This window comes from Procambarus clarkii, chromosome 81 (assembly GCF_040958095.1).
Source record: "Procambarus clarkii isolate CNS0578487 chromosome 81, FALCON_Pclarkii_2.0, whole genome shotgun sequence".
NCBI classification, from domain to species: Eukaryota; Metazoa; Arthropoda; class Malacostraca; order Decapoda; family Cambaridae; genus Procambarus; species Procambarus clarkii.
This window is the reverse complement of record NC_091230.1, coordinates 19,256,503-19,272,903: the sequence shown is the minus strand read 5'-3', so window position 1 is coordinate 19,272,903 and position 16,401 is coordinate 19,256,503.

Genomic DNA, 16,401 nt, shown 5'->3' with positions numbered 1-16,401 from the left:
CAGGAAGGCGAGAGAAAGGGTAATGGTAAGGTGTGATCTTCACACACGTTAAGATAAACATTGGGAAAATTGTGCTTCAAATATACCGACACACACACACACACACACACACACACACACACACATACACCAACACACTCCCCACACTCCATAACTGACGTGTACACCAAGTCATACATTTCCTTGTGACACAACTTGCCATCCAGGTGGTATATATACCTCACTTCTCCCCTACATCCCATTACTCTTCTCCCTCCCTCCCTCCCCATACCTCATTCGTTCTCCCCCTCTCTCTACCTCATTCAATACTCTCCGCCTCATTTTACCTTTTCCTTTCATCATTTTCCTTCACCTACCGTTCCTCTTTCCTATCTCCACCATCGCCTCCAACTCCATTACCAACTCTCCCGCTCCGTAGTCACTGTTAGGTAAGCACCATCACCACCTACATCTCCACCTTTTCTCCCATTTCACTTGCTCCTCTTATCCCACCGTAGGCCTACTTACCTACCTAAGAGTGCTTCCACTGCTAAGTGTTCCCACTCCCCTCCTCCTCTTCTTTCTCCTGGTTTGCTGCTACCTTGAGACCTCCTCCGCGAGTTTTCCTCCGATCCATAACACTGGAAAATCTTATTACGTTACTTATTCACTTAACTTTCTTTGGTTCATGTTGGTTTATCTCTTCTCTTCCTGTAGTGGTTTCATCTCTCTCGCATTGTTTAGTTTTACTTCTAGCACACTTGCCTCCCTTCCTTCTGTCTTCCTTCATCTCTCCAATACTCCCTCATTTTCCCTTCCTCCCTCACACAAAACCCTTTCACTTTCCCTCCATTACACAACACTCCCTCACTCTCCCTCCATCACACAACACTTCCTCACTCTCCCTCCACCACACAACACTCCATCACTCTCCCTCCATCACACAACACTCCCTCACTCTCCCTCCATCCCACAACACTCCCTCACTCTCCCTCCATCCCACAACACTCCCTCACTCTCCCTCCACCACACAACACTCCCTCCATCCCACAACACTCCCTCACTCTCCCTCCATCACATAACACTCCCTCCCATCTCCTTCACACAATACACCCTCATACTCCCTCCATCACGCTCCTTCCCTCCCTCCTTCCTACATACAACACACCCCCATTCTTCCTCCATCACTTTCCTCTCCTACACACAATACCCCTTTTATTCTTCTTCTTTCTCCTGCACGTGGCGACTCTCTTTCCTAACTTGCTGGGCTTAAAGAAGCAATGGCACACTCCTCATCTGCATACAAAGTAGAGAGGAAGGCAGGGGTCGACATGAGCGGTGAGGGCAGTGGGGGAGAGGAAGGAAAGGAGGGCAGAGAGGAAGGGAAGGGGGTAGGAGAGGAAAGGAAAGGGTGAGAGAGGAAAGGAAAGAGGGGATAGAGGAAGGGAAGGAGCAGACATAAGCGTTGAGGGAGATGAGAGACAGGAATTAAGAGGGAGAAGGAGCTGCATTAGAGGGAGAGGTGTGAGCGTGAGAGGAGAGTGAGAGGTGGAACTCCACTAACACAGGCAATAGCGTGCTACTGGGAAATGTACCTCATTGTCTTCCAGGCGGAAATGACTCAACCAAATGCGCAGGATATTTAGTATTAACAGCGACATTATTCCTTATGAACAGAACATATTTGAACAATTTGATAGAAAAACAAAAATGCAGACAAACCAGAATAATGAAAATTTGATTGGAAAAATTGTGTTAAATAATGTATTCATTATACTGATTTATAAAGGCGTTTTAGTTTATTGTGAGATAAAATATGAAGTCACATCTCTCATAAAATATTCTGAAGGTATTCTACCCAGGGGCTAGGATATACAGTAGTAGGTTTTGTGTGCACAAAACCGGACCCGATAAATGCTTGCATATATATATATTTGAGGTGAAGCATGAAGAACGGATAGCGATCAAAACAATGAAGGGCAAACTTTGGTAATTCACTACCTATCCCTTATGGCCCCGCCCCTATACCCACCTCCCTAACGCCTGTGAGGTGGCACGGCAGCCCTAAATTAATTTATAATGCAGAATTGAAACCTGGATTTCGGGTAATACACACGCGCACGTACACACACGCCCACACATCATATTACCCATGCTTTTTCTAACACAATTCAAAACAATTGAAATGTTAGAAACAACACTGTTGCCGATATTGTTTAGGTCCGAAGAGGCTAACAAGGATATTTGCATTTCAAAACAATTGAAATGTTAGAAACAAAACTGTTGCTGATATTGTTTAGGTCCGAAGAGGCTAACAAGGATATTTGCATTTCAAAACAATTGAAATGTTAGAAACAAAACTGTTGCTGATATTGTTTAGAGCCGAAGAGGCTAACAATGATATTTGCATTTTGTCGCTAGTGACAGGCTAGGAGGAAAAACATAGTGACAGAGAGGGATGGGCCACACCACGCTCAGCACCCACCAATACAACTGTCAGGCCCACACGTCAATAGTGCCACTGGAGGGGGGGGAGGGAGGAGAGTGAGGCACGGAGACGGCGAGGGAGGGAAGAAGAGAGATAGGGAGGAAGAGAATGAGAGAGATGGTGAGAGAAGGAGGGAGTGAGAAGATTTAAAATGCATCGAAAGAACTACACAAGTGAGAGAAATATACGGGAATTTGAGAGAGCAACATAAATGACTTGACAACACTCCATTAGTATTCAAGTGAAAGAAAATAATGATGTACTTGTGAAATACTTCGCTGAAAAAAAACCCTCACTCCTGTTATTGGCTGACTGCTGGCGAAAATACTTCGATGGGGGAAATAACCGGAAGGGAAAAAATATTTAGTTTTGGGTAATTGGCAGAAAAATCACTCGAGTTGAGGGATAAATAGGAAAGGACTTCAAATGTAGGAAAACTGCGAAAAAGCAGACAGTTCGGGGATAAAATGCAAAGGTTTAGACTAACGTAATTCCCATCTACACGTCACAGAGTCGGGAAAAGGCTTAAAAAAAACAGCTTCGGAAAGAAACAGGAGATAAAATAAAACGTACAACTGGCAAGAAAATATTATTTTCCAATAATATTAATGTTGCAAGTTAGAATTATTTGAATTATTCCCCTTCCCCTCTCCAAGGGCGATGGCAGACATTTTAGAACATGCAAAAGTTGAACAAAAACAAAATTAAAGTCAAGAAAACACCAGTTGTTCATGTGTACTCACCAAGTTGTGCTTGCGGGGGATGAGCTCTGGCTCTTTGGTCCCGCCTCTCAACCGTCAATCAACTGTGCCTACTGGGCTCTATCATATCTACATTTGAAACTGTGTATGGAGTCAGGCTCCACCACATCACTGCCTAATGCATTCCACTTGTTAACTCTGTGTGTGTGTTTGTGTGTGTGTGTGTGTGTGTGTGTGTGTGTGTGTGTGTGTGTGTGTGTGTGTGTGTGTGTGTGTGTGTGTGTTTAGAGAGAGAGAGAGAGAGAGAGAGACAGAGAGAGAGAGAGAGAGAGAGAGAGAGAGAGAGAGAGAGAGAGAGAGAGAGAGAGATGATAGAGAGAGAGAGATAGAGATGGTAGAGAGAGAGATGATAGAGAGTGAGAGAGAGAGAGAGAGAGAGAGAGAGAGAGAGAGAGAGAGAGAGAGAGAGAGAGAGAGAGAGAGAGAGAGAGAGAGAGAGAGAGAGAGAGAGAGAGTCCCAACAACGCAGGAAATATTACTGAAACAAAAGCTGAAGAGAGAGAGTGGGAGGAAATTATGAGGGAAAAGCGCCAAGCCATTACAACTATATAGCATGACACAATTAGAGAAGTTCGTGCAAGAAGTGCCGGACTATCCGGGCAGCGATGGATGCGAGTCTGCGGGCCGCTCTAAGCAACAGTTTCTTGGAATAAGTTATCAAAGTTAAGGTTGGCCCCCAGGCCCGGCTTGAGGAGTAGAACTACTACTCCAAAAACCCAACCAGGTATCCGCCAGGTATACTCCAGGTAGCGCCTTGTTTTAGTAGCAGTGACTCAGGTGGAAGTACCACATTGGAAGAACCATGGACTGAGTTAAGGGAAACCAAAATAGTCCTGCCTACAGTGAAAATATTTCCAAATTATCATCACCTCCGTAACTGTTCCCAAACAACACTGCTCCACACTACCGCCAGACAACACCAGCTTCGTCAAGTGAGGTACAGCCAGACAACACTAACTCACCTTTGGGTTAAAAGCCAAAGCTGTTGGCCTGTCTCGGAGCGCGATAATCCCAGAAAGTGTGCTGGAATCGAACTTTAAATTGATCATCAACTCGCGAGGTTTTTGTCACTTGGTCATTACAAATGCGGCAACAGTTTCCGAATTCAATTCAAGCTCGCCGGACTAGGAGTTTATATCGCCTCTATTTCCACATTAATGTTCACCAGAACAGGAGTGTCTAGACTACTACTCCATATTTCTACATCAACAAGACTCGGACCATGAATACTCGCGATCTAGGAGGCCGTTGCTTGGAGCGCCCCGCAGTTCTCATACCCATTACAACGCTCACGTAAGCAAAGCACATAACCACATTGCATAGAAACAGCACAAGATCAGCTTTGATAATAACCGATCAAAGGTAGTATCCCCAGTCACTATGTCAAGCATCTCTCAATAGACAACATTGTCAATATTCAGAGAGTAATCACCCTAACATGGCTGCATCAATGATGCAGTCGTGGGAACAACCACCACATAGGCTCGAACCCTCATCACAGATCCTACGGATTTTCTCATTATCAATATTCATAAACTCTATATCTCACCCACCTCTAAATGCAACATTACTGCAACGAAACAAAATCAATATTAACAACAACAGTTATTACTGCGCCCCGCTGCTCTATAACGGTAGGAACCGTAGTGTTGTAACCGCAAGTAAGTGTTCTCACTTTTAAGTAAATATGGTGAAGCTTTCTCAATACATCACACGGAAACAGCCGTATTTTTTGTATTCAGACTGAAATAGATATGTGAGCTTCAAGTCAATACCATGAGGCGTTCTCGATATTGACTAGAAACCTGCCAGAAGAAACAATACCAAATTTACATAAAAATATATAAAATCATAAGGAATACCAATCTGGGATTCCTAATTGTGTGTATTTGAGAAAATACCGGGTTGTTTAAAGTTTTTTATTAATTTATTTGCCTAGCCTATGTAATAAATTAACGGGCACAGCTTGAGCCAGCAGTTAACTTCCACATAGTAAACCCGACTCAGTATTTAGCTTCCACATCGTAAACCCGACTCTGGATTAACTTCCTCATGATAAACCCGACTATGAGGATGGACTGTTACAACGACAGCCTCATAACATTAGCCATGTACTTCTTCAATCCATCCTCCAAATAGTATATATAAAATCTACGGATAGACCGTAACAAATATGGACTGCTGCATCCAAAAATGTCTACTTTTGTACTATTTGAATTTTAAAGGTCATAGAAAATTTGAAAAAAAAACATATATCTAACCTGTCCGAGGCCTAAATAATCAGTCCCAGGCCTAACATACTCAATCTTAGACATAATTTAGTATATAATGTATATACGAGGAGGAATTAAAAGGAATTAAAATTATGAGGAATTATGAGGAATTAAAATTATGAGGAGGAATTATGAGGAATTAAAATTATGAGGAGACTAACTAATAATGTATATACTATATTAGGGCAAGGAAAAGTTAAGTTGGCTTGTTGACATCTTTCTCGAGCCCTCAGCCCAATTCTTAATACAAATCGTAAACCTTTTTTGGATGCAACAGTGCATACATTGGGCAGTCCATCCCCAGTCTTCATAGGTATAGCAAGTATTGAGTGGGAGAAGGTTGAAGTGGGCGCCAAAAGAAGCCAGTACGTGCCCAAGGTCTAAAACTACCGGCAACTTGGAAATTATTCAAGACAAATATGCAAAAAAGGACGAGGGTGGACCACGAGCACAGCCTAGCACTCACTCTTCCAGTAAAACGCGAGAGGTTGTGCGTTAAAAGGGATCCAAAGTTGAAATCAGAATATCCCCTGAATCTGTTGTTGATGTAAAATGGAATGGCTGGGAAAATTTATATAATGTTATATTTAACGTGAGTTATCTTTCAAAAAGCATGTAATTTATTGTTAAAATGTACATTTATTTTCTTTTTATGTTTCGTGCATTTTTAATGTACCTATTAATGTCGCTAAAATTTGAAGTACAATTTACCTACATTTTTTATACTTACTCAGCCTCATGTTATGAGTCTTGCAGGTTAATATATATACAGTATATATATAATTTATAATGATTAGTGTAGGCTATTTATATTATCTTTATTACACATAAGTGCACTTGCACACAACAACGTTTCCCCTTCCCTCATTGCAGAAATATCCCTGTAATAAAATTTCCCCTAACACACACACACACACAAACGTATGAAAACATACACATACGCGCCCCCTACACACAAACATTCGGTTGGAAAGGCGGGGTCCAAGAGCTAATAGTTCGATTCTGCAGGCACAAAAGAGTGAATATACATACAACCGCGCCTTTACACCACACACACATAAATTCCCCAAACACAACAACTAACGCCCCTCTGGGCTACACACACACAAACGCACCCCTACACAATACACAAACGTTCCCCCCCTTACATGCACATAAACAGTCCCCCTCCCCCACCACCACATACACACACACACCTTTAATTTCTCCCAAAGTCACAAAACACGCCCGCATAGAAGGCCGTCCCGTAACAACCTCATAAAGAACATTGAGCGAGTAGCCTAGGCTACGCTTTCTAACTTTAGAATCGCTTTTAAATATATGGATGACGAAATATTGGAGAAATTATTCATGACCTTTGTGGAACCAAAATTGAAATATGCAGCGGTTGTATGGTGCCCATATATCAAGGAGCACATCAACAAACTGGAAAAGGTGCAAATACATGCAGCTAAATAGCTTCCGGAACTGCAAAAACTATGAGAAGAAACTAGAGGTGTTAAATATACAACATGAAGATATAAAAAAGAAGCGATATGATCAATACGTACAAAAGAATAACCGGAATCGAATAAATTGACAGAATGTTAGCAATGTACATGCAAATAGAGTGCAAGAAAAGCATTTCGTAACATATATAGTGACTTTTTCAACATTATATACAGCCTACATGAAACCCGTGCTGAAGCATGAAGCGCAAATATTAAACTCCAATCATGCCAAAAAGTTAAGTCCAAAGTGATGACATACGAATGATACAATAGACAAGGTGTTTAAACTACGGATACATTTTTTTATGTGAACCTATCTTTGAAACACTGGAGGAGAGAAGAACCAGAGGAGACATGTTTCTGACGTTGCTATAAGATACTTATATGAAAAGGCACAGTTGAAGAAAAGATCAATAGGAAAAGGTTCGGCGGTGGCGGAAGATGAGGGGTTGAAAAACAAAAAGTAGACGAGGAAGATGGGGAATAAAAAGAGACAGTGAAGGCAGAAGAGAGAGAATAACAGGAGGAACACAAACCTGCACATGAGCCACAGAGATGAATGGCAGAACACGCTCACTGAATGAAAGGAATTTAATTAAGCAAAAACGTAGCGGAAGCAGAAGAAAATCCTAATCTTACAACAGATATAATAAAATCATGAGAAATTAAGTAGACCTAAAGATACATTTGGCCTACACTTACAGAGAAGATATCCAAGAGATAATATTGCTTGTCCGTCCATTACGTAACAAATATTAGGCTATTGAGGAAGTAAACAGGACGCAAATGAACGCACGCATATGACTACTGCACCTGGCGAAGGTTTTGACACGAAGCTGGCCGGTGTCGGAGGCAGTGGACTGTCACACGAAGCCGGCCGGTGTCGGAGGCAGTGGACGGTCACACGAAGCCGGCCGGTGTCGGAGGCAGTGGACGGTCACACGAAGCAGGCCGGTGTCGGAGGCAGTGGACAGTCACCCGAAGCTGGCCGGTGTCGGAGACAGTGGACAGTCACCCGAAGCTGGCCGGTGTCGGAAACAGTGGACGGTCACACGAAGCAGGCCGGTGTCGGAGGCAGTGGACGGTCACTCCAACACATGCCATTCAATCACGCGGCTAACGGCTGACACTGCATTTCCTGCTGGCTCTTCCAATGTTGAGGAGACGAGACGAGATATAGATGAGAGGAACCGAAAGAGAGACGACTGGAAAAATGGAGTTGAATAGAGGAGACGAAATATGTAATAGATAAGGAGGGAGAACAGGAGGAGGAAGAGGGGTAGCGACGTAAGACAAGAAGGGAAAGAAAGAGGAAAACTTAAGACGAAAGAGAGGAAAATGGGGAGAAGTGGAGAAGGTGAAAGTAGAAAAAACAGAATAGTAGGAGGAAGAAGTGGAATAGTACGATAATATATGAAAAGGAAGAGGCAAAGACGAGGAAGATAAGGTAGAGATGAAGAGTACATTAAAATAGTGAAGAGTACGATAAAGAAAAACGAGAAGTGGATAACGATTAACATAGAGAAAAGGAGGAATACGAGCAGAAAGGATGAGAGGAGAAGGATGACAATAAAAAAGAATAAATGAGGAGAAACAAGCAAGTTCTTGATTCTCAAATTCTCCAATTTTTGTAAATCGTTTATAGGTAAATAAGTATATCATTCAGTTTTTTTAATTATCTTGTTCTGTACTACTGAAACAGATGTTCACTAAGAATTGTAATGTATAATTGCCTTGTAACACTTTTGTATATGTAATTTATATTGCATTTTTTTAAATAAAGAAAAAAAAAACAAAAAAAAAAATTATTTCACTACTCACAGTGCTCAATTATTTACAATTGTGTCTCATTATTTATTTGCACCTCTCTGTGCTGAATGAATTGCACCCTTTTTGGTATTCAGTAATATGCAACTCTACTATCCACTGCTTCCTCTTGTGCTCCAGAAGGCAACCAATATCTACGTTGAATCAACGTTGAATCACCTTTGAATTAACGTCGATTCAACGTTCGGTTAACGTTACCCGTAAATATGGTGCCCAGTCGGTCCTCGTTCCTATTTTTATTTCTGACCAGGAAGACATGTAGTTAAGGATGAGGCTATGGGCATGATGGTAAACGGAGCGTATCTATGATGAATATAATGAATATGATGAATATATTTTTCTGATGCTAGGGTAGGTTTGATGTGATCATCTGCCGGTTAATGCGTATATTTCTGGTGTAGAATAACAAGTGCCAGAACAGGTTTTCTGCAACAGACAACTCTTAAGTTTTTCGACAGCGTGTGTTGCCAATTTGGTTTATGTAGTATTTTCCCTTGTAAATTGATGTAAATATGATCTTTATATTGTATATTATTTAATAAAGAAAATACAATTGGTTTATCTTAGTTTCCAGTACATACAAAGTGGGGAAAATATCTTCGTGTGTGAGACGGTCTATGTCTTGAGAACCAGTTGACTTCTAATGCTCAGGACTCGAATCAATTCGAAAGCTTTATTTACAATGGGCTGTGCATTTATAACTGGATAGATTTCATAAAGTTTTAGAACGTAAATTACTTGAGAGAAATTATAATGTCTATGTGCTATGCTGTTATTGCATAGCACATAGACATGTGCTGTGCAGTAACACAGCATAGCACAGGAACATTGTTAACTATACAGGAACGCTTCTAGTCCATAACAAAGCTGTGAATTACTTATCTTCTTATCGTTATTGTTTCCGATTAATTATTTGTGAGGCTTCTTTAATAATTCTTGAAACTTTTTAAAAGAATGGGAGCTACTATAGTATGCGGTCTACCCGCACAAGTAACTATTTTTTTGCGAGAAAAATATATTCTGCATAAGCATCTCTTACCCAGTAGCCACAATATAAAATATCAGCGCAAATTCAACGTCGATTTAACGTCATCAATCAACGTCGAACCAACGCCACTCTTGGATATTGTGCTCAATTGGTAAGTAGTATTCATTTATGTCTTACTTAAGCGGTGAATGAGTGCTTGACTCATATGTTGGCTACAGTAAGGTTACATCCAATGTCTTTAGCAATTTCTGTTAAATCTTAATAAGAGGTAATAATATTTGGTTTGTAACTCTGCACTGTGTGATAATATTCTAGTGGTATGTTAGACATCTCTCCACAATGTTGAAAATGTTCTCTCTTCTTCTTCTGGAACCTGTAAGCCTATTTCCTTTGCACGTGGGTATCCAAGTCTGATGCGTTGTATGTGCTCTTCGCTTCTTTTATTGTTCCTTTTCACCAAAGTGGTTCGCAGTTGGTTAAATTTTTGTACCAACCCCCCCAGATGCTGATGTTGCAGCTGCTGCTTGCAACATTATAATTATTTTCTTAATTTGTGCTAAACTCTGCAGTATGTAAACGCTTCAGTTGCACCATATATATCAACACAAAATAAAACACGAAACAATAGATATAAACTGTTGTAGTCTAGATTCAGTTAGATCTAGGTGGGTATTGGTTCGGAAACAGGGTTGTTGACTTACCGAACAAATTAACGAGTAACATACTTGAGATCACTTAATTGTTTTAAGCGTAGATTAGACATATATATGAATGAGTTTGGGTGGATATAAATGGGAGCTGCCTCACATGGGCCAACAGGCCTTCAGTAGTTTGCTTTATTCATTTGTTCTTATTTATTATGATGAAATATAGTCATACATCCTCACACCCTTCCGTGTACATGGGTGAATTTAATATATAATGTTGACAATCAGAACTAAAAGAAAAATGTGGGTGCTTTGTTCTAAATTGTTCACCGATTAAGTAAATATAAATATTTAAATTAAAACTTTTAGAACCTCTACATAGTTACTATTTCTGTCAACCTACATAGTCATCCTGGCTTATCTCTTCACTAATTTCTACTATTTTCTAATAAAAGCGTGCTTCAGAATTGTTATAGTACATGTTTGAGACAAACTTCAACTTTTAAACTGGAGAGCGTACGCACAGTATAGTTCAGAGAAATGTACGAACCTTTCACAGAAAATACAATGGGAGAGATAAATCGCACAACATTATGGTGTATAACCAAGACGGTGGCCTTCGTACAGTGCGGGAGGGAGGGAAGGAGGGGGAGTGAATGAAAAGGAGTGAAGGGGAGGGAAGGAAGGGAGTGAAGGGAGGGGGGGCGGAAGGGAAGAGAGAAAGCTAGCAAGGGAAGGAGAAAGATTGGCATAGCAACGTCCTCGCATTTTGTAGGGTCAGCGTCCGAACCCAACCTTGGGCACTGTTCCTTCACTGTGTCCTCACATCCGAGTTCCATGCCCTCATATTCCTTCCAAGAACTATATAATTACACTAGCGTTTTCTGTTATAATTACCGTTCCTTGTTACCCATCGCTGGAAGCATATGCCAGCCTAGCATTACCATCCTCTCACAGGGGCGTTTCATATTTTTCAAATTTGTGCATAGTTTCTCGGTAATCAAAATTAAAGTCTAATATTTATTCTGAAAGATTAAATTGTAAGTTGTGCCTACCGGCGAGGCCAGGAAAATCTTTCGTAATTAAATGAAGAGGTTGACTAAATAACGGACAGTCTAGGGATTACAAGAACAAAAATTGCGGGATAAAATACTTTTGTTGTCGATTATGTATTTATGCGTAATGCCACCATGCTCAAGCCCAGAGCATTGTGTATCACAGTAGCATCCAAAACCCGAGTCAAAATTAAAATGATGACGTCACAGTGACGTCTCACACACACCTTGTACAGATCATACTTAAAACAAAATTGTATCTCATATTTTAGTTATGTTCGGTTTACTTAAAAGAGTAGCGAAGACGCGGACACAAACTAGTCTCAGATCGAAACCCCCTGCTCGTATTTCAACCCGTCCTCTCGAATAGTAGATCGCATTATGACGTCTCAATTCTCTGAAGCCAAAAACTGATATGTTAAAAAATCATACCGGCTCGCAAAACTGACGTCATGTTAGGTTAGGGCAATTGAATACCTTAGGTTAGTGACGTAAACGCTCGAGAGGACGGGCTTTGTTTAATGGCCTGCTGGTAACACCAAATTTGTTAAAGAATCAACACAATTCATTCAACAAAATCAACAAAACCCATTCGCCTTCTCTCACCTTGACTTGTCCAGAGGACGAAACAATTCCGCTGCACCCGATTGTACTTGCAAATATTTAAACTATCAGAATAAACAGGCTATATCGTGGTCTTCACTTTTCACCACAGTCTGTAATTGTGAATGTTAAGACAGCTGGCGCGCCAGTCACTGTGCAGTTAGTCACCCAAAACACAGTCTAGCAGGCAAACAGATTGAGCATTAGCATTATTTGGTTGTTTCATAATTTGTTGTTGAAAATAACACATCAATTTATTTATGCGTTATCCCTTAATTGTATGTTTTCTTCACTAATGGGCAATATATTCTCGTATTTTCACTCTTGCCGTCAAGGAACTGGTAGTTAACTTCAAACAGGTGTTGGATGCGAATGATTTTGGCGAGCGTTTAAACCATGACTTGCGTTCGATATTCACATGTGTTTTTTTCCATCATGGTCTCTTTAGCACCTTAAAATTATGCGGGAGAAACTGCAAAAAATTAATCTTTTATATTATGATAAACTTTTGACCGATTAGTGAGTGATAGACGAATAATGTTGTCGAATGTTTTTTATCACAGTGCATTCTGATGGTTTATATAACAAAAAGTATCACACGCGAACAAAATCTTCAAGCGTGAAGCAGGGAATAAGTTATATAAACTATATAAAGTGTTCTGGAAATATTCTGACGACTCAAGTTTACCACAAGATGTCAGCACAAGGTCAACACTCCTCACCACCACATCCCAACACCAACTCAGCACACACACACAAACTACAACACCACACTGTAGCACCACACTCACCACCACCACATCCCAACACCAGCTCAGCACACACACACAAACTACAACACCACACTGTAGCACCACACTCACCACCACCACATCCCAACACCAACTCAGCACACACACACAAACTACAACACCACACTGTAGCACCACACTCACCACCACCACATCCCAACACCAACTCAGCACACACACACAAACTACAACACCACACTGTAGCACCACACTCACCACCACCACATCCCAACACCAACTCAGCACACACACACGAACTACAACACCACACTGTAGCACCACACTCACCACCACCACATCCCAACACCAACTCAGCACACACACACAAACTACAACACCACACTGTAGCACCACACTCACCACCACATCCCAACACCAACTCAGCACACACACACGAACTACAACACCACACTGTAGCACCACACTCACCACCACCACATCCCAACACCAACTCAGCACACACACACAAACTACAACACCACACTGTAGCACCACACTCACCACCACCACATCCTAACACCAGCTCAGCACGCAAAAACAAACTATAACACCACACTCACCATCACTACATCCTAACACCATCTCAGCACACAAGAACAAACTATAACAACCATAGCAGCACACACAATATCACCACCACAAGGAGGCCGGGTGACCTTCAACACACTTGGTGGGGAGGGCTGGACGAAAGGGGAGGAGGGAGGGCTGGACGTAAGGGGAGGGGGGGGAGGGAGAGGAATTACAGCATATGTTCTAAGTTAAACAATTAAGGAGACGCTCCCCCCCCCCCCTCTAACTCCTCTCTCTCTCTCTCTCTTTCTCCAGGTTCTTATACAATCTTAATCACACTTATTTATATTTATTTATTCTTAATTCATTGTAATAAATGACTGTTCTTGTTAGAGCTGCATGGCTAGCCTAGCTGATTAATTATCAAAAGAAGGCGCTAGGCTTGGAAGATTGTAGCCTAGCTAGTGAAGGACAACTGAACAAGTCATCTCTGGTATAAATATATGTTTTCAACGTGAGTAAAGTCAACCTGTCGACCCAAAAATTATAGTACTCATAGTAACCATGGGTGGAACGTACAAAACTGAACTGTAGCACTAAAAAAAAAAAAGGGTTTGTACCATTAATTTTGTAGACGCCGCAAACGAAAACAACCAAACCTAAACTTTTCTAAGCTTAGTATAGTACATATTTGTATTAAATTATGCCCAAGATGGCGTATATTAGGCCTAAGATTGTTTATTTAGGCCAGGGTCAGGTTTGCTTAAATTGTATAATTACTGATCCATTTTTGGCATCCCATTCATAGTATTCCAATAGTGCAAAATGTGAACTTTTCAAATGGAAAAAAAGTTTATTTTTGTACGTTCCACCAATAGTGGATATAAATACTATCGTTTTTAGAGGATGCCTTGATTAAAGTATCATTATTGCATAACCTGATGCAAAATATCACAAAGTGCGAAAATAATGTGATATCACAAATATCATAAAAATAAACCAAAAGTCAAGTTTATTAATGTATATCACAAAAATAAACCAAAAGTCAAGTTTATTAATGTATATCACAAAAATAAACCAAAAGTCAAGTTTATTAATGCATACACCATTAAACTATGAACCAAATCCAGAGTAAATGATCACGTTAGTCCATAATTACAAGCCAGAGGGAGCCAGATGTTAGCCAGTAATTCCCACACGCTTTCAGGCAGACAACGAAGCTTCAGCAGCTGGGACAGCCTGGCTCCTGTTGCAACCCACAGCAAATTATTGTGTACCAACTCTACCTTGACAACCTGCCAAGACATTATTATTATTATTATTATTATTATTACTATTATTATTAATAATTGCAATAATAACTCAAAAATATATACTCATGTTATATATTATACCATGTAAATAGTACAGAAATTTTATTTTTTTCCATAAGGCCGTTTATCACACAAACACTATCAAAATATACCAATGACTCCTGCACTGGTGAAGAGTATGGTAGATTGTAAAGGATAGAGAGGGTGATAGGAAGGGAAGGTCGTGAGGATAGGGATGATAATGATGGGTAGGGAAGGTGATGAAGGATAAGGAAAATAGTAAATTGAAGAAAAGCTGGTAGAAATGGTGAAGGGGACAAACACACACACACACACACACACACATATATATATATATATATATATATATATATATATATATATATATATATATATATATATATATATATATATATATATATATATATGTCGTACCTAGTAGCCAGAACGCACTTCTCAGCCTACTAAGCAAGGCCCGATTTGCCTAATAAGCCAAGTTTTCATGAATTAATTGTTTTTCGACTACCTAACCTACCTAACCTAACCTAACCTAACTTTTTCGGCTACCTAACCAAACCTAACCTATAAAGATAGGTTAGGTTAGGTTAGGTAGGGTTGGTTAGGTTCGGTCATATATCTACGTTAATTTTAACTCCAATAAAAAAAAATTGGCCTCATACGTAATGAAATGGGTAGCTTTATCATTTCATAAGAAAAAAATTAGAGAAAATATATTAATTCAGGAAAACTTGGCTTATTAGGCAAATCGGGCCTTGAATAGTAGGCCAAAAAGTGAGTTCTGGCTACTAGGTACGACATATATATATATATATATATATATATATATATATATATATATATATATATGGTGCACAGATTCTTGAGCCTACTGGGCTCTATCAAATCTACATTTGAAACTGTGTATGGAGTCTGCCTCCACTACATCACTGTCAAATTGTGTGAATATTGGTTTGGAAAAAGGGTGGTTTATTTACGAAACAAAACTCCGGATAACAAAACTGACTTGAGATTGCTTGATTGAGATCAAGAAAATGTTACCCCATGACGCTAGTTCGATCCTCAGCCTAATCCAATAATTTTCTCATTGATATATCAAGTTATTACTATTTTCTTGTGTATAAGGTGAGACATGTACAATGAATATGACACTGTACGGGGGACTTCGGGGACATCGCAGTCCCCGTGTTGAAGTAATAACACACTCGCCTTTTCTTTGCTTTTATGTTCTTAGGCCTAAATGGAATGGGCTGGACGACGTAATAGTTGAAGGTAACTCAATACACAAGTTTAACAATAAATATGGCAAGAAAAGTGTGGACACTAGTATTGCATTCAACTAATAATGTTCAGATGGCGGGGTCTAGCCGCCGGGCTCAACCATGAAAATATATCTAGGTTAGTACAGCTAGGTAAGAATGTTCTCTACTGACCCTTTGATATCTGACAGACCACTCTCCCTCTCCTTGAGGCAGCAGCAGACAGCCTACCTCCTGATAGCGAGTCAGTGATCAGTTTAGATTGCCGGGTATGTTGACCATGTAGGGGGTCCAGGGTGGTGTGAAGGGTTTAGGTGCCACAGCTCCAACAACAGTGCCAGCCACACATACATGCGCAGTTTCAAAGCATTATGCGACAAAGAGTACTGGGAAGACGGG